Here is a 26,340-nt window from a genome sequence, read left to right on the forward strand (position 1 = left end):
TACAAGAAAAGTACCATATATATGTATATCTGATGTTCCGGCCCAAGCTCTTTCCATACTGCATAAAACATGTGTAAACCTCAAGGATCTGTTCATCACTCATTGGCCAAAATGTCTAAATTCCAGACCTAGACAAGTTTTGACTCTTATCACTTTCAGAACTAGAAGTAGATAAGAAAAGAAGAATAAATCAAGAAATAAGAATTCAAAGAAAGAGAGCCCAAGGAGAGATTCTTTGTTGTTGTTTTTTTTTTTTAAATCACAATGTGGACTTATTTTACTTTTTCACCTTTAAAGTTTCACTCTTTACCAAATGTGTCAATATGCCTTTTTTAATTTTAGCATTACTTTTACTTTGGAAATGGAAAATGGGCCAGTAGCTTTCTCTAAAACAGAAGTGTAAGAGCAGTGGCTCATTTCAATAGATTCAGAGAAAGCATTTGACAAATTACATCTATTCATGATAAAAAACAAACCCTCAACAAAGTAGGTATAGAGAGAACACACCTCAGTTTACTAAAGGCCATATACTAAAAACCCACAGCTGATATCCTCAATTGGGAAAAACTGAGAGTTTCCTCTATGGTCAGGAACCAGATAGGGATGCCGACTCTCACCACTGTGTTTTAACATAGTATTGGAAGTCCTAGCCACAGCAATCAAACAACACAAAGAAATGAAAGGCATCCAAACTGGCAAGAAAGAAGTCAAACTTTCACTGTTTGCAGATGACATGATACTTTATACAGGAAACCCAAAAGACTCCACCAAAAAACTGCTAGGACTGATACACTAATCCAGTAAAGTCACAGAATACAAAATCGATGTATAGATATCTGTTGTATTTCTATATACCACTAGTGGAGCAGCAGAAAAATAAATAAAGGAATCAATCCCATCTAAAATGGTACCAAAAACAATAAGATACCAAAAAATAAACCTAATAAAAAGGTAAAAGATCTGTACTCTGAAAACTATAAAACACTGATGAAAGAAATTGAAGATAGCACAAAGAAATAGAAAGACATTCCATGCTCATGGATTAAGAACAAATATTGTTAAAATATCTATACCACCCATATCACCTACACATTTAATGCAACCCCTAAAAAAATCCAACAGCATTTTTCACAGAGGTAGAATAAGCAATCCTGAAATTTGCATGGAACCGCAAAAGACCCCAAATAGCCAAAGCAACCTTGAAAAAGAACAGCAAAGCTGGAGGTATCACAATCCCAGACTTCAAGTTATATTACAAAGCTATAGTGATCCAAACAGAATAGCACTGGCACAAAACTAGACACATAGATCAGTGGAGCAGAATAGAAAACCCAGAAAGGAACCCACAACTTTATGGTCAAGTAATCTTGGACAAAGCAGGAAAGAATATCCAATGGGAAAAAGACAGTCTATTCAATAAATGGTGCTGGGAAAACTGGACAGCAACCTGAAAAAGAATGAAACTGGCCCACTTTCTTACACCATACACAAAAATAAATTCAGAATGGATTAAAGACCTAGATATGTGATGTGAAACCATTAAAATCTAGAGGAGAACACAGGCAGTAAGTAACCTCTTTGACATCGGCCATAGCAACTTCCTTCTAGATACGTCTCCTGAGGCAAGGGAAACAAAAGCAAAAATAAATTATTGAGGTTTCATCAAGATAAAGTTTCTGCACAGTGAAAGAAACAATCAACAAAACTAAAAGGCAACCTATGGAGTGGGAGAAGATATTTACAAATGACATATCTGATAAAGGGTTAGTATCCAAAATATATAAAGAACAACAATAATATAAAACTCAACACCCAGAAAAAAAATTATCCAATTAAAAAATGGGCAGAAGACATGAATAGATATTTTTGCAAAGGAGACATACAGATGACCAACAGACACATGAAAAGATACTTCACATGACTCATCATCAGGGAAATACAAATCAAAACTACAATGAGATATCACCTCACGCCTGTCAGAGTGGTTAAAATCAATAACACAAGAAACAACAGGGGTTGGTGTGGATACGGAGGAAAGGGAACCCTCTTGCACTGTTGCTGGGAATGCAACTCTGGAAAACAGTATGGAGGTTCCTCAAAAAGTTAAAATAGAACTACCCTAGATCCAGTAATTGCACTACTAGGTATTTACCCAAAGAACACAAAAATACTGATTCCAAGGGATACATGTACCACGATGTTTATAGCATTCTCTTCAGTAGTCAAAAAATGGAAATAGTCCAAATGTCCATTGAGTGATGAATAGATAAAGAAGATGTGATATATATATATATATATATATATATATATATATATTTATATTTATATTTATAAATGTATTGGTGTATATAAATATATTGGTATAGGGGCGCCTGGGTGGCGCAGTCGGTTAAGCGTCCGACTTCAGCCAGGTCACGATCTCGCGGTCCGTGAGTTCGAGCCCCGCGTCGGGCTCTGGGCTGATGGCTCAGAGCCTGGAGCCTGTTTCCGATTCTGTGTCTCCCTCTCTCTGCCCCTCCCCCGTTCATGCTCTGTCTGTCTCTCTCTGTCCCAAAAAAATTAAAAAAAAAAAAAAGTTGAAAAAATAAAATATATTGGTATATATGAATATATTGGTGGTATATATATGTGTATATGTATACGTATATATGCATATACGTATACATATATGTAAATATAATGGCTCTATGACCATTAGATACGCTTTATGTATATTTTTAATTTTTACCCACATTCAAATTAGTTGCCAAACATTAAAATCCAGGCAATTTCGTACGGAAAACAAAATGAAACAAAACAAAACAATGATTTCTAGCTTCTTTTGAGACAGGGGATGATCTAACAACTCTGTGTCAACATTTGTGGAGCCAAATGGCAGGGGCAATTTTTATATGGGATGTGCCCTCTCCAGTGTACCCGAGGCTCCCCCACTCCTTGATTATTTATTTCACACTGGAGTGTGGCATCAGGGAGCACTTTTCTCTCCCTGGTCTAATCTACTAACATGTCACTTTCTTGGTCCCTCAAGTCTTCTGTGTTGGTGATGTCTCTCTAAGACACTGTAATTTTCCATCAGTGACAGATCTGGGGATTGAAAGCTTGATGCTATACTCTCCAACTCTATAGTTTTATGAAAGTAAATTTAACTCTCAGTCACTTCGACTGGTAAATACATGTGATTAATTTTATTTTATAACATTGTTTCTCTGATCACGTAACACGTGAAGAAATTTGCACGTATCCTAATTCATGGGAAATGCTCCATAAGTAAACTCTATCCCTTTTCCAAAAGTCCCTTATTTTGATCAGTAAATACTCCATAGGAACCTGTTAATTTGCTTCAATTTTCAAGCTGCTTAATTTTTTAGAAATATTTCTGTTCTAATTGACTGTATCCATCAAATTTACACAGGTTCACAAATAAGTACTACAATAATGGGCAACACTTATCAAGTACAGGTATTTTAAAACACAGAAACACTTTTTAAATATTAAATTATGTACTTGCCTTTATGTGTAGCGGAAAAATAGATAATACATCTATTTTTTTTATTTCTCTGATATTCTTGCATTGCAGTGGGGGAGGTAATGGGGGAAGTTGAGGCGATTTAAAGTTCACTTAAAGAAAAAGTCTCATGAAGAAATGTGTGACAGATCTGCACTTGGATATAATAAAAGTATGACGATTATCATCTAATAGATAATCATTCAGAAACGCCAACTTAGGAGGTTGATATCTGACTGCTCAGTCATCACCTTTGGAGCTCGATTTCTTAGCCTCAACAGGTGCTAACACAAAACCGTGTTAAATATCCAATACTCACTTGCTAATGGCCAAGCTGTCATTGTTTTAGCTTCTCTGCTGTAAGCGATTTTCTCTCATGGCCTTTCTTTGGTCAGTGCTTCTTTATACTGAGAACATTACCTACACAGCACACCTGTTTCTGCCAGGAGACAGGTGGCTTAAAAAGGTAAAGGGGCCTAGTTCCTGTGACATTTTGTTAAACAATGAATAATGCAAACAAAATCCTTTATGGCTCATGAAGTCTTACTAATAAGGCAGATGTCCTCTGTGCAGTTCCTTGGGGCCTAAAATGCAAATATTGATGTGCTGATGATCACCGGACCCTAGTTTCAGCAATTGTTTCTATCTTCATTATCCTCTATTATTCCCCATAAGAAATCCATTCTAGAAACCTGATGTAGAGAATACAACGGGTATCAAAGGTTTAACGGTCTTGCCATCAATAAACTGAATTAAACCTCTTTCATTACTAACGATTCTTCAGACAGGGCAGCACATTATAAGACCATGGCAATAGAACAGGGGCGCCTTGGTGGCGCAGTCGGTTAAGCGTCCGACTTCAGCCAGGTCACAATCTCGCGGTCCGTGAGTTCGAGCCCCGCGTCGGGCTCTGGGCTGACGGCTCGGAGCCCAGAGCCTGCTTCCGATTCTGTGTCTCCCTCTCTCTCTGCCCCTCCCCCGTTCATGCTCTGTCTCTCTCTGTCCCAAAAATAAATTAAAAACGTTGAAAAAAAAATTAAAAAAAAAAAAAGACCATGGCAATAGAACAGTCCATGATGATTCTTACACACTGAAACTTAACATCATGGCTAATTGGTCATTGCTACCTATTCTTTGAGGTATATTGGTTAGGTCTCCTCAGAAGCATCTCAATGCTAGCTCACTTGCTTCAGGAGAAAGTCTTATTGGAAGTATGACACATCATTAAACCACACAATAGGGCACTATCTTTCAGCTTAGACAATGCTAAAGACCGCATCGTGCCAAATGGTCTAATAAAAAAAGTAGCCTAGCGCCCATTTGGTGACATTAAAAACAAAAACCAGCGTTCTGGCCATGAAAAATATCCACATTCTTGCCTTTTGCCCGTCTTGATTATGAGGATTTTTCTTTCTTTTTTATTTTGCTTTTGCTTTCCCTTAATTTTCCAGTGGTTTCTTAAATTATGTCCCAGTAAAACTAGGACTGTCTCCTCAGTCTATTGTTTAATAATTATTTATAACTTGCTTGTATAATGAAAAAAAAAAAAAAACTAGCAGGAAAGAGTAACTGGAAGTAAAACTTGAAAGGTGAGACTCCAGGAATGATGTGTAAGTTTGCCGCCATCTATAGGCTGGCTGTAACCAATGTTCATGGCCAAAATGAATCTTGAAGGCTAGGCTTCCTTGCACTGGTAATATAGGATCAGGTGTTTCCTGACAATTAAGAATCCTGGGAGGTTGTTTTTGTTTGGTTTGGTTTTGCTTTGTTTTGTTTTTTGGGGTTTTTTTTAAGTTGATTTATTTTAAAAGAGAGAAAGTGTGCAAGTGAGGAAGGGCTAGAGAGACAGGGAGAGGGAGAGAATCCCAAACAGGTTCTGCACTCTCAGCACACAGCCCAACAAAGGGCTTGAACTCAGGGACTGGGAGATCATGACCTGAGACAAAATCAAGAGTGGGATGCTTACCTGCTTAACTGACTGAGCCACCCAGGCACCCCAAGAACCCTGGGAGTTCTAGGAGAATGTCTGGTCAATATCACTTCGCTTAATTTCTCCCTATATGATAGTTGCGATTTTTACTTGATCTGAAGACGTTGGAGTTGAAAGTGAAATAGATATGAGGCAAAATTACAATTTTAAAGTAATATTAGGAAAAGCAATTCTTTCAACAAAATGTGCATTTTCAGTTACTTGAATGTTAGTAATTTTTCTTTTTTAATAAAAAGCGAGAATGGAAATTAAATATTAGGATAGATTTATGTCGTTCACTTGAGATAAATTTGGAAGTCATATATAATTTACCCTTTGCCACTCTATATTCTCTACAGTAATAAAATTATCTTCTTTACTTCTTTGTGCCACCTCTTCTCTACTACAAATACGTGTCATTCTTAGTATTTACTAAGATGAATTTTCAGAATATTCCTTTGAAATAGCGTGCAGGCATTTATTCACAGAGTTTTTCCTTTTGCCATAAATATCCAAGCCTCTGTGATTTTGGATTTTGACAAAAGCTCTGGCCTAAACAGGTTTTTGCAAAATATTCTTCCTTTATCTCTCTTCTGCCTCTGTACTAAGGAACCAGTGCAGAGACACCCCCCCCCCCCCCCGCCACCGGGGGCAATGCCTAGAGGAAAGAAGGCCAAGTTGGCCATGGCCCAGATAGCATGTCTTCAAATATGCAGAATGCAATGTACTTGGACAAGGCAGTGCTCCAGGCTCTGCTGGAGGCTTGCTGGGGGGAACCAACAGCAGTTGCTACCACAGGTGGCATCCCAGAGGAAAAACACAAATCAGTTGCTAATCATTCTATTTCACTCCTGCTGTTAACATATGTTGTCTGAAAGTCTCTCCCCGCACTGTCTCACTGCCTCGGATGGGAAACGCATGTATTGAAGGCTTATCTCCTCAGCTAAGCTGTCGACTACTACTTAAAGGTAGTGGCTTTGTGCCCCTCCCAGTCAGACTTACAATGCCTTGAGTTTATTAAAAACAATAAATAGTTTTTCAATAGTTACAGAAACAGAGAACCGGAAACGGGTTCTCTCCGTCCATCTCTCTCAGCCCGTGTACAGGTAGAAAATATTGCCATCCTTGCCAATTAGGAGGCTGTATCTACCCAGTCCTTATGTTTATCTTTATGCGTCTTCTTTAAGTTATTTTCCCCAGGCATTGAGAACTTGCTTGATACCTATGGAATGATAATAATAAAAATTACTACTATCAATGCCTTTTTACATTCCTGGGACTGTGACTCATTCTGAAAACACTAGAAGGGATACCTGGAAGCACACTTGACTTCATCTGATTCAATCTATGTAATTTCACTGTATGCGTGTTGCAGAATCCCATAGTCAAGTTGTGCCTTTGATTCTTGGGCCCGATGCTTTCCTATACGATGCTGTCCCAGAAAGACCATGGTCTAGAAGCCGGAAGTCAGAAGTCAGAAGACCCAGTTCCAGCATTGGTTCTACTTACCACATATGGAAAGATTAAAGCACTTACTTTCATTAAGGCTGTTGCCCAATATGTACAAAGGAGCTAATACTTTTTAACGTTCTTTACAATGCGTTCGCGTATGTGAAAGCAATATGTAAACCATAAATGCCTATGGAAGCACATGTGGGTCAACAGTTATCATTGCTACCAAATGAATACTGGGGTACGAGTGCCACTCACCTTTCCAGGGCCAGCAGAGTGCCCCCACTCCAAGATCTGCCTGGACTACCTTAGCCTAAGTCAGTACTTGCGGCACCGGAAGTCATTTACAGTCATTGTTATTCCCTGATTTGTTTCAACTCTACTAGTTTTCCCTGACTGGCTGGTTGAGGTCAAGGAATTGTTTTCTAAGAAAGCATTTCTACTCTGTCACGTTCACGTACACCATACTTAACGGGAAACCTGGTACACATGAAGGGTAAGTATACGGGAACAGCCTTACAAGGAATCTGCCGTCTGTATGACATCCTTGTCCCGTGCCTCTTCAAAATCACGTGACTGCAACTTCTACTCCAACTGTGACTACAGGAACCCATTGCTCACAGGTTGCCAATGACCTCTCTACAGGAAGGTACACACTTTGCCTGAGCCGGTGAAATAGCTCTCCCTCGCTGCCCTAGGGAGCTCGGCAGCTAAAATATGTTTGTATGTTGTTTGTTTGTGCACACGAACATTTGGGAGTGGACGTCAATGTTCATGGGGCCATTTTTTTAAACTTTTTTTTTTTTCATTTTTATTTTCGAGAAAGAGAGAGAGACAGAGCATGAACGGGGGAGGGGCAGAGAGAGAGGGAGACACAGAATCCGAAGCGGGCTCCAGGCTCCGAGCTGCCGCCACAGAGCCCGATGTGGGGCTCGAAGTCACGAACTGCGAGATCATGACCTGAACCGAAGTCAGAAGCTTAACTGACTGAGTCACCCAGGTGCCCCTTCATGGGGCCATTTTTAACCAATGTAGTGACAGCAAGCAGACAAGTGTTTGCCCCTTTCATTCCTGGAGGAATGTTCTGAACTGCATTTCCTGAGGCTTCTCAGAACAACCAGGCGGCGTCAGGCCCCAGTAGCCCACAAGCGTGGCCTGGATAACACCTTCCTTTGCCCTTTGTTCTTTGTGTGTTTTACTCCCACTGTCCAGTATTTCTGTATTAGCTTCTCTCTCTGGCTTTGTTTTCAGGGACTCCCGGTTAAGAGACCATCTCTAAAACTTCAGCAAGAATTTGGCATCAGAATGTCTACGACATTAGTGACGTAGTACTGCCCCTCCTTTTTTTCTGTTTCCCACCTTTATTTTTTTTTATTTTTTTTTTTTTAAATTTTTTTTTTCAACGTTTATTTATTTATTTTTGGGACAGAGAGAGACAGAGCATGAACGGGGGAGGGGCAGAGAGAGAGGGAGACACAGAATCGGAAACAGGCTCCAGGCTCCGAGCCATCAGCCCAGAGCCTGACGCAGGGCTCGAACTCACGGACCGCGAGATCGTGACCTGGCTGAAGTCGGACGCTTAACCGACTGCGCCACCCAGGCGCCCCTCTGTTTCCCACCTTTAAATTTGAATGCTGAGTCTGTGTAATATAGACATATAGCATTAGAGTGAATACATGATTGTCAGGGAAACTAAGACCAGGTTTAAAAATATATAGTCAGCTTAGATACACTCTTCAGGTTTAAAAGGTGCTAAACCATAGGCCTGGCCCTAAAAATTCAGATTTGGGACAGATCTGCAGCCTAAGAGCTATTCTCCAGGGGCTGGCGGCTTCCTCAATATGACTTGTAATAATAATAATGATAATGACATTAATAACCAGAATTTGTCAGGTGTCAGGAACTTACACTTTACGTAATTAGGAAAACAGCACTCCGAAAAGGTTACCTAATGTACAGTTCCTACCGTAAGACACTACGGGAAAGGCAAAACCATGGCGACAGCAAAAAGATCAGGGCAGTGAAACTACTCTGTATGATACCGTAATGATGGACCCATGTCATTATACATTTGTCCAAACCCATAGAACGTACAACACAAAGAGGGAACCCTAATGTATTATGGACTTCGGGTGATGATGAAGTGTCAATGTAGGGTCATCAGTTATAACCCAAGTACCACTCTGATGGAGGATGTGGATAAGGGAGAGGTTGTGCACGTGTGCAGGAAGGGGGTGTATGGGAAATCTCTGTACTTCCTTCTCAGTTTTGCTGTGAACTTAAAACTGCTCTAAGAAAATTGAGTCTTTTCTTTAATGTTTATTGGTTTTTTTTTTTTTTTTTTTTTTTGAGACAGAGACACAGAGCGTGAACAGGGCAGGGGCCCAGGGAGAGGGAGACACAGAATCCGAAGCTGGGTCCAGGCTCCGAGCTGTCAGCACAGAGCCCGACGCGGGGGCTCCAACCCACAAAGCGTGAGATCATGACCTGAGCCGAAGTTGGACACTCAACCGACTGAGCCACCCAGGTGCTCTGAAAATTGAATGTTTCCAAAAAAATTTTTAAAAAGAAAAAAAAGAACATCTAAGTTGGCTATCGTTCACTCCCTACCCACTTTGGTACCATTACCACCAATGAGAAAATAAGGCACTGCTTCATCCATGAGCAGCAACCCCGGTGTCCTCGAAATGGGAATGGCCAAGTTAGGATTTGAACCCAGGTTTGTGTATATTAGTGACACCCTGGAGGTAGGGGATGAAAAGATTTCTTCCATCTCTGATACTCTTTTTTCTATTTACCCCTAGACCCTGGAGAAGCGAACAAGAGACCAGCCTAAAGGCACCTCTCACGCAGCCAGTCAGTCTTCCAAACAATCAGATACCATTTTCCTTTCAACCCACCTTAAGCTCCTCAAGTCTGGGATGTCAAGAATTGGGTCAGGTACGGCTTGGCGTTGAATGACTGGTAGAGGAGGTGGTGGTGGGTGGGGTTCTGATTTCCCTCCTGTCACTCTCCTCTTCTTGCATGGCGATATCGTTTGCCAAAAACTTTGTCACCTCTGGAGTGGAGTTCCGCTAGGACTTGATCGGATTTGTTAGCAGACCAGGCAGTCTCTCTGGATCTCACCCAAAAGAGGCTCCACTTGGAGCTTAGCTCTCCTCTGAGCCCAGTTGGCAGGCCCCTCCGTGTTACCATAGCAACAGCACACAGGCCTGGTCTCCTTCCCAAGAAGCTGTCAATCAGAACGGGAGAGGAGATTAAGTGACAGTGTGTGGTCATCCACCCATATTTAGACACAAGTGAAATAACTCAGTAGCCAGAAACAAATGAATTCTCACCCCTCTTCCACTCTTTGCTCAGACGGGGAAGAAAAAGCTCATGTTTTATACCAGTTGTTTTCCAACTTTAAATAGTGGACATAAGAATCATCACTGATGTTTGTTTAAAATGAAGTTTCCCCAGCCATATCCTAAGTGACTTTTACTCAACAGCATCTAGAATAAAGTACTAGAAATTTGCATAGTAAAATGCGATTCTGGTACAGATGACTTGAAAACCACCTATGACAAACACTGGTTTACAGAAGTGTCACTGGAGACCCTAGGTCTTAAGATACTTGTTATAAGCTGAATCGCGTCTCCCAGAATTCATACGCTGAGTCCTTACCGCTCCCCACCCCGTACCTCAGAATGTGACAGTATTTGGAGATAGAGATTTTTAAATAGGTGATTAAGTTAAAACGAGGCTGTTAAATCCAATTTGACCGGTGTCCTTATAATAAAATGAGACGAGGGCACACAAAGAGGCATGAGGGATGTGTGTGTGTGTGGTGGGGGGGGTGGCGCGGGGGGAAGCTTATGTGTGACGACAGCCAGAAGGTTGGCCACCTGCACACCTAGGAGAGAGGCCCTGGAAGAAACCAAAGCTACTGACACCTTGATCTTAGAATGCTAGCCTCCAGAGCTATGACAAAATAAATTCTGGTTGCTTAAGGCATCCAGTCTGTGGTATTTTGTTACGGCAGTCCTAGCAAAACACAGCACTATGTAAACAAAGGAAGCTCCAAAAACAGCAAATATGGCAAAATATTTCTTACCAGAGGCTAACATAACATGTGGCATTTTTGTTTTGTGTCCTTTTTTTAAAAGAGATTTTAATTTTTATTGTGTGTGTGTGTGTGTGTGTGTGTATTTTGAGAAAGAGAAAGAAAGAGAGAGACAATGGAGGGTGGAGGGTCAGAGGGAGAGAGAGATCTTAAGCAGGCTCGATACCCAGCACGGAGTCGGACCTCACAACCCAGATATTGTGACCTGAGCCGAAATCAAGAGTTGCACGCTTAACCGACTGACTGAGCCACCCGGGCGCCCTTGTTATGTGTCCTTCTTACGTGGCCAGTACAGAGAAGCTACGTTTATGTGATGAATTAGATGGTACATGTCGTTAGTTAGAGATGAGAAGAGATCCATGACTTCTCTGGAATCTTCAAGGAAGGGCCCAGAGCACGGTGGGTTCCAGATGGATATAGATGGGGCTTCCGAATAGTTAGAGGGAAGTGTAGAATTGATGAGTCGACACCGATCAGGATCACGTGTGTGGAGATGCCTTATATCACACCCGATAATTATTTTCCCAGCCCTTTAATGGCCTATTCAACATTTTGTTCGGTGACTCAGGAAGGACGTAGATAAGGTGACCGGATCAGTTAGACAGATGTTAGAATCAGGATTCAAAAAAGACTGGAAAATGGGCTGAATTTCATAAAATGAATGTAAATTCTTGCTTGGAGGCCAAAAAAAAAAAAAAAATTACTGGAAAATTGCTCACTTCCTAAGCTATTTCTCTAAGAAATTTTAGCCAATAATCCTTGTGTCCCTTTAACAATCCTAAGCATACAGTATGTAAAATGTGTGAAGCTTGCTTTGAGACCAAAACTAATTAATTTAGTCAATTTGGTACCAAAACTAAAATCATTGGATACAAAATTGTGAGCATTAGAAGCACACAACCTGAAAATGGCTGAGGAAGACCACAGTCATTCATTGTTTTCGCCCATCCACCATGTGCAGTGAAACTGGTTTGTTGGTGTGGTTTTAATTAGATGAATGTATGCAACCATGACTAATATTTCCTAGTGCATTTAATGACTTTGTAGACCAATTGAATAGTGAGATGTCAGATGACAGGTAGGGTTACAAATGCCTGCTATTAAAAAACTGAATCAAAATTTTAGTGGCTTGATTCCATAGAGGTTTGTTTCTCGGTCATGTAGTCCACCTGTGCAGGCATTCTTGGCCAGTTGGGGCTGTCCTCCAGATGATGCTTCAATGGTGTCAGTTCTTTCCATTCTGTGCCTCCCTCTTAGTCCGCTGGAGCTCCAATGTTCCTCGCATCCCCCTAAGGGAAGGACACGCAATTTGAAGGAAGTACATCTAGATCATAAATATATTGGCATGGAAATGAAACACATCACCCTCTCTCATATTCCACAGATAAGAACTAAACACTTGGCCTCATGTCAATGCAAGGAAGCCTGGGAAACATTCCTGAAAATGTGGCCACTTTCCAGCAAAAACTATGAAAACAGGAGCGCAGATTTTGATGTACAACTGTCTTTGTCATGAATCTCAAGTTAATCCTTCAGCCAGGATAGTGAATTTTGATCTCAGTGATTCATACAGCATACGATTAAAAAACAACCAGGAAGAAAATATGAAAAATGCAAATTGTAATCATTTTTGGACTAGAAAGCTATTTTCATCTTGGGAAAATCATTTCAATTTACATAGAGGGTCTTGTCCTTTTTGATGGCAGGCAATTTTTTCCCCCTTCTGAAACATGATTTCTCTTGAATAATAAATAGAAAATAGGGGTTAATAGTTGTATGAGAGCAGAGGACCTGGAAAAGTTGTTGCCATGACAATGCAATTCACATTATTAGTCACTTTTATTTATTTCTTCTCTTTCCAAACAGGTGAAATTTAAGAAAAGCTTAAAATAACCTCTAAAATGCCCGAAGACTAGGAGATTTTCATTAGGATCATAAGTAGTCATATTGCCACCACATGCAAATGATTAGAAATAAAGGAAATAAAATTTCCCTGTGGTCAGCTTAGAGGCACACTCATTTTATTTTAGCCCAAATACCCTGTTTTTAACCTTGAGCGATGTGCCCATACATGTGTGTGGAATAGTAGTTCATATTTAGGTCACTCTCTGTGTATCAAATATATTAAGCGTGCATATTGCTGGTGTCATTTTGAATAAGGAAGAGCAAAGTAAAATAGCAATTATGACAGTGTTCAGAACACTGACAGTGGGTGCAGTTTAACCCAGAATATTGGAAGAAGTGTTAATTTCAGGTGAGAAAGCTTAATAAAACATTCCTATCTCTCCACAGTTCCTGTGTACTAAATCGCAGTCCTCTTGTTCCAACTGGTGGCTCCAGAATGCTAAGGGGACTGCAATTTTTGCCACTCGCCTCAAGGAAAGAAAAAAAAACTTCGATCTCTCGACAGCATATTGATGCTCTCAGACCATAAAATTTCATTTCACTGCCTACCATCCCCCTCCATAGTTCATCTCCAGCTTCCTCCTTCACAGGAAGGAATGAAAATCTGGGTTCTCAAAATTTTAATTCGAAGGAATAGGGACAGAACAAGGACCACACTCCTCACTCCGGTCTCTCATTTTCAGTTTTATTTTTTTTTAATTTTTTAAAGGTTATTTTATTTATTTGAGACAGAGAGAGAGAGAAAGAGAGAGCATGGGAGGGGCAGGGAGAGACAGAGAGGAGAGACACAGGATCCCAAGCAGGCTCCACGCTGTCACCGCAGAGCCCAATGCGGGGCTCAAACTCACAAACCGCGAGATCAGGACCTGAACCGAAATCAAGAGTAGGACACAACCGACTGAGCCACCCAGGCACCCCTAATTTTTCTTTCTTTACTGTGTAGGGTTGTGGGAGAAAACTTATGGGATAGAATGGCATTTTCTGAACGTTGTGGAATACTAGTCCCTTACAATGTTAATAAACGGCATATGAAAAAATTCTTCTTTCAAATATTTAGGGTTTAGTACTTTAAGCAAATTATTTTGTGCTTCTCTTTGTTTTCCAGGCACCAAGACTCCCCACAGCTTGCAGTGACCAGTATGGCTTCTGACCCTCCAAGAGAAAAACATGGAATATGTGGTGGTTTCCCAAACTTATTTTTACTGGAACCCTTCTTTCCAGACGTCTGACAAGATTAATGCTAAGTTGAACGTTCTCTGGGAAATGCTAAATCAAACTCTCACACAGACTCTCAGGGACCTCTTTAATAGAGTCCCTAGCAACCCATAATTTCTTTTCTCGATTATTGCCCTATTTTTAGCCTGAGCCCTATTTTTTTAAATTATTAAGCTGTTTTGTTTTGTTTTGTTTTTTTACCCAATTCTTGTTTATCTGACTCTAGTATTTTATGTCAGTGACTTTTTTCATAAACACTGGTTGACTAAAACATACTTTGCCTCACATAAAAAGAACCTTTGCTAAGATAGAACAGAAGAGAACTTGACCTACTCAGTTTCTGGTACCATCATGACTCCTTGGTTTCAATGACTCTATGTTTGAAAGACAAGACAAGCAAGACATTATCCTTCCGATGGCATTTAAGACCAGGAGTTCTCTGCTGTTCAGTCCAAAAATAGGGAAGAAAGAACATTACATGATGTAATATAGAAAATGGGCCTTCTCAGAAATCCTTTAATAGTTAATTTTTTTTAGATCACTTTAGACTTACAGGAGAGTTTCAAAAATCGTATAGAGAATTTCATGTATTCCACACTCAGCTTTTCTTACGTTAATATTTTACCAAACCATAGAATTTTATCAAAACTAAGAAATTAACATAGGACAATACCATCAACTAATGTACAGGACTTACTTGGATTCCACCAGTTTTTCCACTAACGTACTCTTTTTGTTTCAGGATCCAATTGAACATCCAACATTGTATTGACTTGTCACAGGCCCTACAACCTGTGACAAGTCCTTGGTGTTTCCTTGTCTTTTATGACCTTGACACTTTTGAAGAACAGCGATCAGTTATTTAGTGGAGTGTCCCTCAATTTGGGCTTATCTGATGTTTTCTCATTATTTGAGGTTAAGCATTACTGAAAAGGATACTACAGAAGTGATGTGCTCTTCTCAGCACATCATAACAAAGAATTAACAATGTTGATTGTAGTTGCAGCTAACCTTGGTTACTTGATTAAGAAAGATGGTGTCTGCTGGCATTCTCCATTGTACACTTACTAATTTTCCTTGGTAATTACTAAATATTTTGGAGGAGATACTTGAAAACTATGCACATATTCCCTTTCCTGCTTAAATTTTTGTCTACTCATTTCAGTGCCCATTGGTGATTCTTGTGGAAATTATTACTGTGACGTTCTAATGGTTCTAATTTCTTTAAACTTTCAATAGTTATTCATCGAAATTCTCCTGTGGGGAAGATTGTTGTTTCTCTTTCATTTATTTCTTCAGTTATTAATTTATATCAATATGAACTCATGGATATTTAATTCTTTGGGTTATAATTCAATACCATATTATTTATTGTGTCGTTCAAGTTGTTCCAAGCAGAAGCTTTTAATAAGCACTAATTAAAAGCAATTATGTCATCTTTTATAGAGTGTTTTAGAGCTCAGCATGTGTAGTGGATCAAATCCAGTGCAAGTGGGTGGTAGAGATAGAAATTATTTATTCTGGAAGCCCTTCCTCTGATTTAGTTGAATTGTGTGCATACTACAGAAACAATTACATGCATGTTGGCATGGTGTTCTGTGCTCTCCTAACCCGATTGACCTATGGAGCCAGATGAACTGACCCCTCTTGAAAGTCATTATCAACAGTTGCTGCTCTATGTGCATATGAGCACTTGGCTTAGACCTTATTCATTGTTGAACGCCGGCCATCTAGCAAACCCATGAAAAGTTCTCTTGTCTGAATGCAACCATTGTCCTTCCTGCAGTTGTATGCTCTACCTAGCAAATTAAATGGACACGGTTATAAGAACAAATAGCCTTTACTTGCTCACCTCAAATGCCTTCTCCTATCCATCAAAGAGAAGTAGAGTCCCATTTACACCAGAAAGACTTTCCTTAAGCAGCAAGTAACTAGGTACCCCCAACATGCATTTCTATTTAATATTAGAGCTGGAATCATCAATGCATGAATCAGAAATTTAGCAAACTCCACTGAAGCAGACTTTCATGTATTTCTTTAAGTCCAGGGAACGAGAGTCAGTTTCCTTTCCTCTTTGTTTTTCTTTTTATTATTTATAGGTTTCAGATAAAACCTTTAGATAGGAGAAGTGTAAAAAGGCAACTCCTCAGAAACTCTGAGTCACTTTACCAAAGAAGAAGTTTGACCATTGGTGCCTTGCTCTGGAACAAGAACAATCATGTATGCAGAGCAATATTCTTACCACTTTCCATGCATCAATTTAATTCTCTAACAACTCATGATACGTAGGCTCTTGTGATACTCGTTTTACAGATGAGTAAATAGAGATCAAAAAGTTAACCAAATTGCCCATGGACACAGCTATGGGGAGTGGGCAGACAGAGCTTTGAGCTCAGAAGTCTGGCTCTAGAGACTACAATTTAACCACCGAGTACATAATGAATCTCAGCTCTAAATTTTAACAGCTAGGCAATTTGGGACAAATTTCTCCTCTGAACCTGTTTTGTGATTGGAGAAATGAGGACAGTAATGTCTATTTTTCAGAGTCCTACCAAAGATTGTATAATGTATGTGGAAGGTTTAGTCCCATAACCACCAGATTATAAACACTCCATAAATCGTGTATCTTTCAGATTCTGTACTCTTAATCGCTAACATACTTTTTAATCATCAATATGTGCACCTGTTGTACTTTTTCCTGATTGTTCTGTCTTGCATTTCCTTGGCTTCTCCCTCCTCCCACTAGTGATGCCACATATTAAAATTAGTAATAACAGTTATTTTATTCATAAATGAAAGGGGGAAGAGGAAAAGAAAAAAATTCACTTTCTCCTTTTTTATGTAGCACTTGACAAATGTCTGTTCTAAGTGAACATACAGAGAGAGAGGGATTTCCACTCATTTCATCTTTATAATAAATTCCTAAGAGTTAGATACCATTGCTGTGGTCAATTTACAAAAAAAGATAAGCAGCTATCACACGCTAGCTGGTGAGTAACAGAATTAGACTTTGAACTCAGGGAATCTGAAGCCTGCACTACTAACCACAAAGATTTGGTCACCTTAGCCTTTACTTTGTATATTTAAGTGGCTCAGTGATAAGAACTACCTCTGTGACCGTTATAGTTTGTAGGTTAGAAGAGTGTCTTCATCAATGGGGCTCCTTTTTGTCAACTTAGAGTCCAGTTGGTTGACTCGTCCATTCTTTCATGTAGCACTTACCGAGAATCTACCCCATGTCAAGTCCTGAGCCAAATGGTGAGGCAGGGAAGGACTGGGGAGAGAGTAGAAAAATGAGTAAGCCAAGATCCTGGTCTTTAAAGAGGGAGACTAACAATGTTTAAAAACCGTTCCCACTGCTGCTATTGAAGGTTCTTTGAGGTGTGAGTGGAGAATGCTGCGAGGAGGTAACCTACCATGAAGGTATCGTGGAGAAGGTCAGGTGTCATCTGAGTATCGCAGGCTGAAGAGAGAAGAATCAGACTGCGGAGATAGGGGCGGCCAGTCACTCAAAGCGCAGAATTTCCTGGCGTATTAAGGGAACTGTGTGAAGTCGGAAGTGAAGTTAAAAGTACCCAGTAAAAGAAGGTAATGGTAGGGGGAAGCCAGAACAAGGAAAAAAAATAAAGCTAGAGAAGCAGACAGGGCTCAGCAGATCTTGAAGAGCCATGTACTAGAATTCGGATTTTGTTTCCTTTGGTGAAGAAGAGCCATAGCTGGTCAAAGAAAAGATACCCAACAGAAACAGGCCTGGACTGGCTTTGTGACTGGCTTGGCAATGAGCCGCCTGTGTGACGTCGGGTGGAGCAGTATGCCTTTCTGGACTTTGGTTACCCATCTGCAAAGTGAAGACCGAGGCTCGTATTCTCTCCAGAATCCCTTCCAGCTCTAAAACAGTATCTCTTTCCGTAATTATCCTACTTGTGGTCTTTCGTATCGGAAGTGGTCTAAAACACACTGGTAAATAAAAAGCGCCACTGATCCCAGGCAAAGATGCCAGGAATTTTCCAAGGTAATTGGTAGCATCCATCACCAAGCATCAGAGTTACTGTTACTGCTCCAGGGATGGGTTCCCGTCGCTGCTGCTGCCCAGGCCTGAACGCCTCAGCTCTGCCCCAGATTTATCCCTTGCATTTCCGCCAGTTGTTATCCTAATGCCTATGCAGTTTCACTTTCATAATTGCAAGCCGCTCTATCACAAGGCTCTTTGGCCCATGCTACCTTAATTCTGGGAGCAAGATTTTTATTTCACCCTCCAGGCTCTCATGGCGAGAGGGAAAGACGGTTGCCTGTGTCTGGATGCCTAACACAGTTGTTAAAACTGGAGAGGAAAAAAATGAACAAACAAACAAAACAAAACGAAACTATCACACTTTGTGTGTATTGTGTATGTTCATTTAGCAGCCATATCCATTTCTTCTCTGAAATACCCTCATGCAATATATATGACCACCAAATATTTGTTTTTCAGTAAGAAAATATTTAATAAACCGTTTTTAGAGAATACGCACCATTCACGTGTGTGCGTGCGCGCACACGCGCGGGTATACACACACACACACACACACACACACACACACACACCGAGGTTTGAGGCTGGATGTAAAAACTTCCTCTTTCCCCGGGAAAAGAAGTTAACTGAAATGTATCCCCTACCTGCAGCTCCCGTGCTGGATACAGTTTTCTCCGAGGTCATGCAGAAGGAGGCATCCGTGAACCGAAATGTGCGTGAGATTTCCGCCGCTCTTTCCACTTTCTGCTCTCCGGGTGGAAAAATCTTCCAGAAAGTGCGAAAATATTAGAGAATGCCAAGAAAAATGTCTCTCTGTTCAGTTCCCGTGAATTTGAGAGCAATCATTAAGAAGGCCTGCCTCCTTGGGACACCAGATTCGCAGAGCAGAGGCCGGAGGTGAGCCGACATGTGCAGTCAATTCTGAGTATCCAGGCCCCAGCATCCTGGCCAGCCCGGCTTAGCTGTTCTAATCACCTCTTTGGGGAAAGCACAAGGTCCCTGATATCGCCTCTCTTGTTTCACTCTCTGAGCACATTAGAGTGCTTTTCTGGTTATTCTACTGTTTTCATAACTGCGTGCCATTTTTTTAATGTCCTAGCTTCCCTTAAGTCCTCTGTGTGACTTCCTGCCCTGTCAGTGACCGTGACCTCCATCCACAAAGTTCTTCAGCCCATCACTATGCACTGTCTCTATTCCTTTGGATCCTGTTGTGGAGTCCTTCCCACCGGCCCTTCATTTTTTTTTTCTCAGCCTGCTCTGGCTTCTGGAGCTCTCTTTCAAGGTGAGAAATGCTCCATAAATTCGTTACCAAAACTCCAGATGTTTGTGGTTGTGCGGCTGGAAGGCTAATGTGAACCCAAGCTTACTTTCTGCAGGTTATTATGTAAAAGAAAGCCAACTTTTGGGTTCTTTTGCTTTATCTCAATCTTGCTCTTCTCCAGTAAGTTCTGGTAGAGGGAAGCTATAATAATAAAATGTCAAACTCTCAAAAATCATCCTTGCATGAATGGCAGAAATATATTGCTTGAACCATGTCCTTGCCTGAATATTTGTTTTATTTCCTGAACAGCGTGGACCATCTAGTGAATGTCTACCTGTATTTCAAGTCCAAGTTAAAGCCTTCCCCTTCTATGGCACCTCCAGAGGGCTGTGCTCCCCTCTCCTCTGTATGTGCCATAATGACTGCTTGTCCATAGGCATTTGTCTGTCTCCTTCCCAGACTGAACTATGACTTCCTCCAGGGCAGGGACTGTGTTTTATGCATGTAATTTGGTATCCAGAAAGCACTCAAAAGACTCTGACTGGCTGCATGAATAAATGCATGAGAGGATAGATGGATCGATGATCAATACTAAGAAATTTGAATTTTTCCCAGTTCAAGAAGAGGAAGCTGAGCTCTATTCGATTTGATTATTTGTGCCTGTACTTCACTCTTCTTTTGAAAAGGGGCAGGGATGAGCTAGCCAAAGCATGAATTTGTCTTTTTTGTCCAAGCAGAGAAAGGGCCCTGACGTGAGTCCCTGTACAACCATTAAACCCTGCGTGCCCTCCAAATGCTGATTCACAGGGAATTTGATCACTCGTTCCATTTTGTTCTTGTTTTTTTTTGGCACCTGCTTGCGCATCTAAATCAGGACTTTTCTCCAGGATAACTTTAGAAGACAAAGGGAACGTAGCTGGCTTAGATCTAACTCTTTCTGTTATAAACCCATTCTCAGCAGACGTGAGTCTTTGCGTGTGGTCAAAGCGCACACAGCTGTTCCTGACAACTAGATCTATGGATACACAGGAAGGGAAGAGCAGCCAAAGTTCTGCCTGGGAAGAAAGGGCCTGGGGCCATTTGTCTTACCCCTCTTTCCTTCAAACACCTGCCCGGACCATGACCATGGTCTCCCGTTGGCATTGTTCCATGTCAGTGTCTAAGAATCTCCCCAGAGTTTCCCAGCAAGGCAGATGGCCAGGCCCTTCTCTCAGATGGACATCTACATTTTAAAGAAGCTTTGAAGTCATTCTCTTGCAGGTAGTGTCCATTTCTACTGGGAGCAATGCTGTTCTGTAAGGTAGCAGGAATAAAGTCACCCGTTTTCTTTGGCCTAAATATCCTCATTCAATCCTTCCACCACTCCGTTCAGGGACAAACCTGTTCAGAACCCATTGCCCTTTCCTTCGAAGCCCTTTTGCTTCCCATTTTCCATTTCCCGAACCCCTCACCTCTATTCCTTCTGGTCCCAGTTTCTGGAAGGAATCACATGACTCCTCAGGTCATTATAACCTCCACAACACCTCAGTGCTTTCTTGACGTCTTTCTTTCTCATTCTTCCCCAGGGAGGCTCTTCCAAATATTCATAACTTTCCTCCCCTCTCATAGACTGACCCATAACCCCATTATTTCTAAGAACCTGGGGGAACACAGTTCATTGAATTTGAATCTCCTCACTTTTCCTTTTTTTTCCCTCCTGCAACACAATTCAAATGCCTTGGAGAAACATTTGGTCATTACCTCATCATCTGAGGTATTCACTTAGATGAGCTTTGAAATATCTCTGAAAAAATGAAACTTGTCTTTTTCCTTTAAAAGCTGTTTCCTCTAACTAGAGATTAAATAGCCTCACCTTAGAAACTCATTCTACAAATCATATCCCTTTCTTCTGCATTTGGACCTTTCTAACTCCACACTCTATTTTTTCTCTCACTCTTATAAAAATGCTTACCCCACCCTTAAAAAACAAAACAAAGCAAAAAAACTATTTTTCCACTGATTCATCAAAGCGATACCCCCACTGATTTCCCTGCATTCAATATCAGTTTTTGTTTTTAACTATGCCTGCTTTCTCCACTTCTTCTCCCATTCATTCCTCAATCCCCTGACCCATTCTCTCAGTCACTATAATAAACCTCTTCTTACTGGAGTCACCAATAGTAACTGAAACATTAAAGGCAGAAGCCTCACTGAAGAACTTAATGCTCTTTGAACGTAATAGAGTGGAACTTGAACCTCTCACCTCTCTTTGGCTCCCATGAGAGCTCCCTGGCTCTCCTCCTCCCTCTCTGTCTGTTCTTTCATGGCAGAGATTGCAACAACTTTGCAATGTGCAAGTACGTCTCTTCTTCCCGGGAACACGCGTAGGCCCCAGTTGTCACCCTTCCCACAATCCCATGTGGCCTTGAGACTGAATTCTGGTGCTACGATTTGAACAGAAGTTATGGGAGCCACTTCTAGAACTGATCAATAAAATTCCCATATGCAATTCTGACTCTCTTCTCTATGGAAAGTCAAATGGAAAGGTCTCTGATCAGACAAAGGGAAGTGGCACAAAGAGAAAGGAGAACCATCTGGGTGAATGATTGTGTTGGAGTCTTTACTGGCCTGCACTGGATTGTGTCATGATTATAATTTGACACCTATTGTGTTAAGCCACCAATGGTTACTAATAGCATTCAGCATAACCTGGTTAATGTAATTCTTTTTATTCTTAACTATTCTGTAAACTTTGATTTTTGCTATGGTCCCGTTTCCAAGTGTCTTAGTATTTTTATATATTATCCTTGTGAACTTTCCTGCTTTCCAATGATCCCAATCTTCTGGTATTTATCTTTATCTCCTCTTACCTCTTTCATACCTATATTTCCCTCTGACCACTGAATGTCAACATCTCCATATTCTGTAAGCGCCTCAAATTCAACATGATCAAACAGTAATGCATTATCACCTATGTCCACCTTACTCCCCACAAAAAAAAAAAAGCAAATACTAATTTGCAAAAACTACTAAGTTTAGTAATGGGGATGATATGGGTTTCGGTATTTTTTGTGTATTATTGAAAATAACAATTTCAAATATTTGAAAATCTTCATACTGAAAGGCTAGAAAAATAAATAATTTGCAAAGTAAAAGGAAATAATTTCTCCTTAATTTTCATGGGAAATCGATCATACATGGTGACCAAACAATGTCCCGTGTAAGTGATCTGCCAGGGTCATTACATGGCAGATGAGACCCTGTGCCTTCTCTTCCTTACAGCTCTTTCTTGAAATGTGCCCCAGGGAATCGCTAACTTACCTGGTGCTATGTAAGGCTTAGAGGCCAAACAGGTTTTTGAAACATCATAGACTCCATCTTATAGAAACTCAATATAAGCCAAATATATTAGGATTCTCACAAGAGTCCTCCAATTTTTACAAAGACAAATCTGTTTGATAGGTGTCTTCATTTGCCAAATGTGTTTGGAAGTGAAATCTGGCTATCATACAATACCCACTAAGATTAGTCTACAATGGGGAAAGTTAAAACAAACTTCTTCCTATCCCCTGGGCATGGAGTCTTTACTGTCACTCCAGGTCCTGAGCTGTGCTGCTTCCTTTCCTGGGAGCGACCTTGTCTTCACCTCTACCTAGTCATGCATGCACGCACATCTGTCATCAAGCCTTTAGGTCCTAGCTTTGTGACTCCAGAACGATCATTTAAACTTTCTTGGCTTTCCATCCTCACCCCTGAAAATAGCGATGATAATATCTACCTGACTGGATGATAGTGAAATTCACAATATTCTTCAAAATGGCAAACACATAGGCAACCATAAATAGACTTCCATTCGCTTTTATTTCAGGGAGGCAGGGCAGTGGAGCATAAATGAGGTTGGCAAAGCCTATAGTGACTGTCCTAATGTGCTAAACACTTTTGAAACTGCACTTCCTTGGTGGTGGTATGTTTTTCTATAAGCGAAGGTGCCTGTAGTCATACACCCCTGCAACGACCTCAGTCTAAACAAATCACACAAGTTCAAAGAGTAAAACCGTCCAGTTAGTGCGCATTTTTCTCCTAATATAATACAAATCATTCAACATGGCTTTGTGATGTGACAGGAGGATTACAAATGTGCTGAAACACAGATGCTTTCATAACCCGGAGGACCTAATAACCAGGCTAGTGGATTGAGCTGCCAGCAGCCTCTTTTGTTTGTTCCAAGGTGGTTTATGCTGGTTGATTTTATGTGTAAACATGGCTGAGCTCTAGGGTGCTCAGATACTCAGTAAAATGTTATTCCGGCTATTTCGGTGAGGGTGCTTTTGGAAGAGATTAACATTTAAATTAGTGGACTTTGGGGTACCTGGGTGGCTCAGTCAGTTAAGTGTACAACTTTGGCTCAGGTCATGATCTCATGGTTCATGACTTCGAGCCCACATGGAGCTCTCCTGTCAGTGAAGAGCCCACTTTGCATCCCTCTGTCTCCCTCTCTCTCTGCCCTTCCCTCGAGCCTGCTCTCTCTCTCTCAAAAATAAACATTTAAAAAATAAATAAATAACTTAGTGGACTTCAAGTAAAGCAGATCCCCTTCCACAATTTGGATGGGCCTCATCTTATCAGTGCGAGGCTTCATTAGACCAAAAAGACTGGCATCTTCCAACAAGAAAGAATTCCCCAGAAAACTGCCTGTAGACTTCATCACAGGATCGGTTCTTCCTGGTTCTGTAGAAGACAGTCTTCAGACTCGAGCGGGAGCATTGGTTCTCCTGGGACTCCCTCTGGCCAGCCTTCAGACTGCAACTGCAGCATATCAGCTCTCTTGAGCTTCCAGCCTGCTGGCGCATCCTGCAAATTTTGGATTTACCAGTCTTCATAATCGCATGAGCCAATTTCTCATAATAATCTCTCTCCCTCTCTCTCTCTCTCTCTCTCTCTATATATATATATATATATACATCTATTATTTAGAATATATTATAGAATATATAATTATTCTGTAAATAATATATAGAATCTATAATAATATAGAATCTATATTATTATAGAATATATTATATTATAGAATATATTATATATATTATTATAGAATTATATTATATATTCTATATATATTCTCTCTATCTATCTATCTATCTCTCTATCTGTATTCTATTTCTCTGAAGAACCCTGACTAATCCAATGGCATACAAATCCTTTCATTTTCTATGGGTTCCATTAAGTGAAAAAGTTTGGGACGCACTGCTGATTCTTGTTCTCAAATTTACTGTGCCATGCTTTCCTCCAGGCTTTGAGTTTTCTATTCCCTCTCCCTGAAAATGGCTTTTTTTGTCCTAATTCCCCCATGGCTGCCTAACCTCTATTTAGCCATCAGTACTCATCTTTGACACTGTTTCTTCTGGGAGGCCTTCCCACATGCCCCGTGTGCAACCCCACAAAACTGTGTTAGGCGCCTCTTTTGTCAGCTCCCTGACATTCTGTAATCACCTTGTTAGTGATCTAGCTCTCCACAAGATCCCAAGAGACTTGAGTGAGCAAGTCGCTCGATCTGTTTCGTGTCATATCTCTAACACTTAGCCCAGGACCTGCCTCATGACAGGTCTTCAAACAATATTTGTTAAATGAACCAGTAAATGGGAAATATACCCGCAGTTTCAAGAAGCATAAAAAAAAAAGACTTGTAACTCAAAGCAATCCAGACAAAGGGCAACCTGACAGAAGCAGCGGCAAGATTCCTTGTTTCTCAGCAAAACAGTATAATTAAAATGGAACAGGTTGTTTATCTTATTTTAGCATCTGGGAGAGAGACCATTCTCATGGATGTGCTTTCTGTGTATTTAACGTAGTAATCAGCTTAGGAGTTCTTTTAAATCAGAGCTCACCATGGGCACCAGGGGCAGTTGGTTACGTGCCCGACTCTTGATTTTGGCTCAGGTCATGATCTCACGGTTCATGAGTTTGAGCCTCACACTGTCAGCACAGAGCCTGCTTGGGATTTTCTCTCTCTCCTTCTCTCTCTACCCCTCCCCCACTCACACATGCTCTCTCTCTCTCTCTCTCTCAAAATACATAGGTAAGATAGATAGATAGATGGTATACACTGTAGGCTTTTTTGTCTTTGCTGTAACTACTCAATCCTGCCATTGTAGCACAAAAGAGTTCATAGACAAATGAACATGTGTGTGTTCCAATAAAACTTTATTAAAACATACTGGTGATGGGTCAGATTTCGCTCCCAGACTAACATTTGCTTACCCCTGTTCCAGATGAAAGCTTCTCAGTCTCTGAATGGGGAGGACTGCTTATATTGTTTTCCCATAGGCCATTGTCATCAAGCCCAAAACAGTTATTATAATCGCTATTTTCAAGGGACCTGAAAAACTAATTGATATTACTCTCCATTGTCACACTAGATCACGTTGCAAGCAGTAAATGTCATTTGGATAAGTCTTCCTTACAGACACACAAGGCCAAACTGTTCACTGCACACTTAGTAATTCTTAGAGGAAGCAAAATGGGGAACTGGCCAACTCTGTGCTACTACCACAGCTGGGATCTTAGACCTGGACCTTCCATCCGTTTGCCCTGAGACACAGTTCTCTTTGGGGAGAACTACTGGCACGTTGTGACTATTTCTTTTGCATCAAAGGGGAGATTTGCTACTTTCTAACCTCAAGCCCAGGGTTTGCATATGTGTGTGTGTGTGTGTGTGTGTGTGTGTGTGTGGTGGGGGTGGGGGAGAAGGATTTCAAAAGACATGCTCAGAAAGCTCCAACACACATTTCCTGTTGAGACACAGAAGTCATAGTACAGCTCTTATGAAAAAACTATACCGCACTGTGCAGCTGGTTTTCACTCCTGCTTGAAACTCAGTGGTGTCCAGATTCATAAATTGGGAGGCCACCTCAAGAGAGTGTTGTGGTCCTGGGGCTTC

This window comes from Neofelis nebulosa, chromosome 7 (genome assembly GCF_028018385.1).
Source record: "Neofelis nebulosa isolate mNeoNeb1 chromosome 7, mNeoNeb1.pri, whole genome shotgun sequence".
NCBI classification, from domain to species: Eukaryota; Metazoa; Chordata; class Mammalia; order Carnivora; family Felidae; genus Neofelis; species Neofelis nebulosa.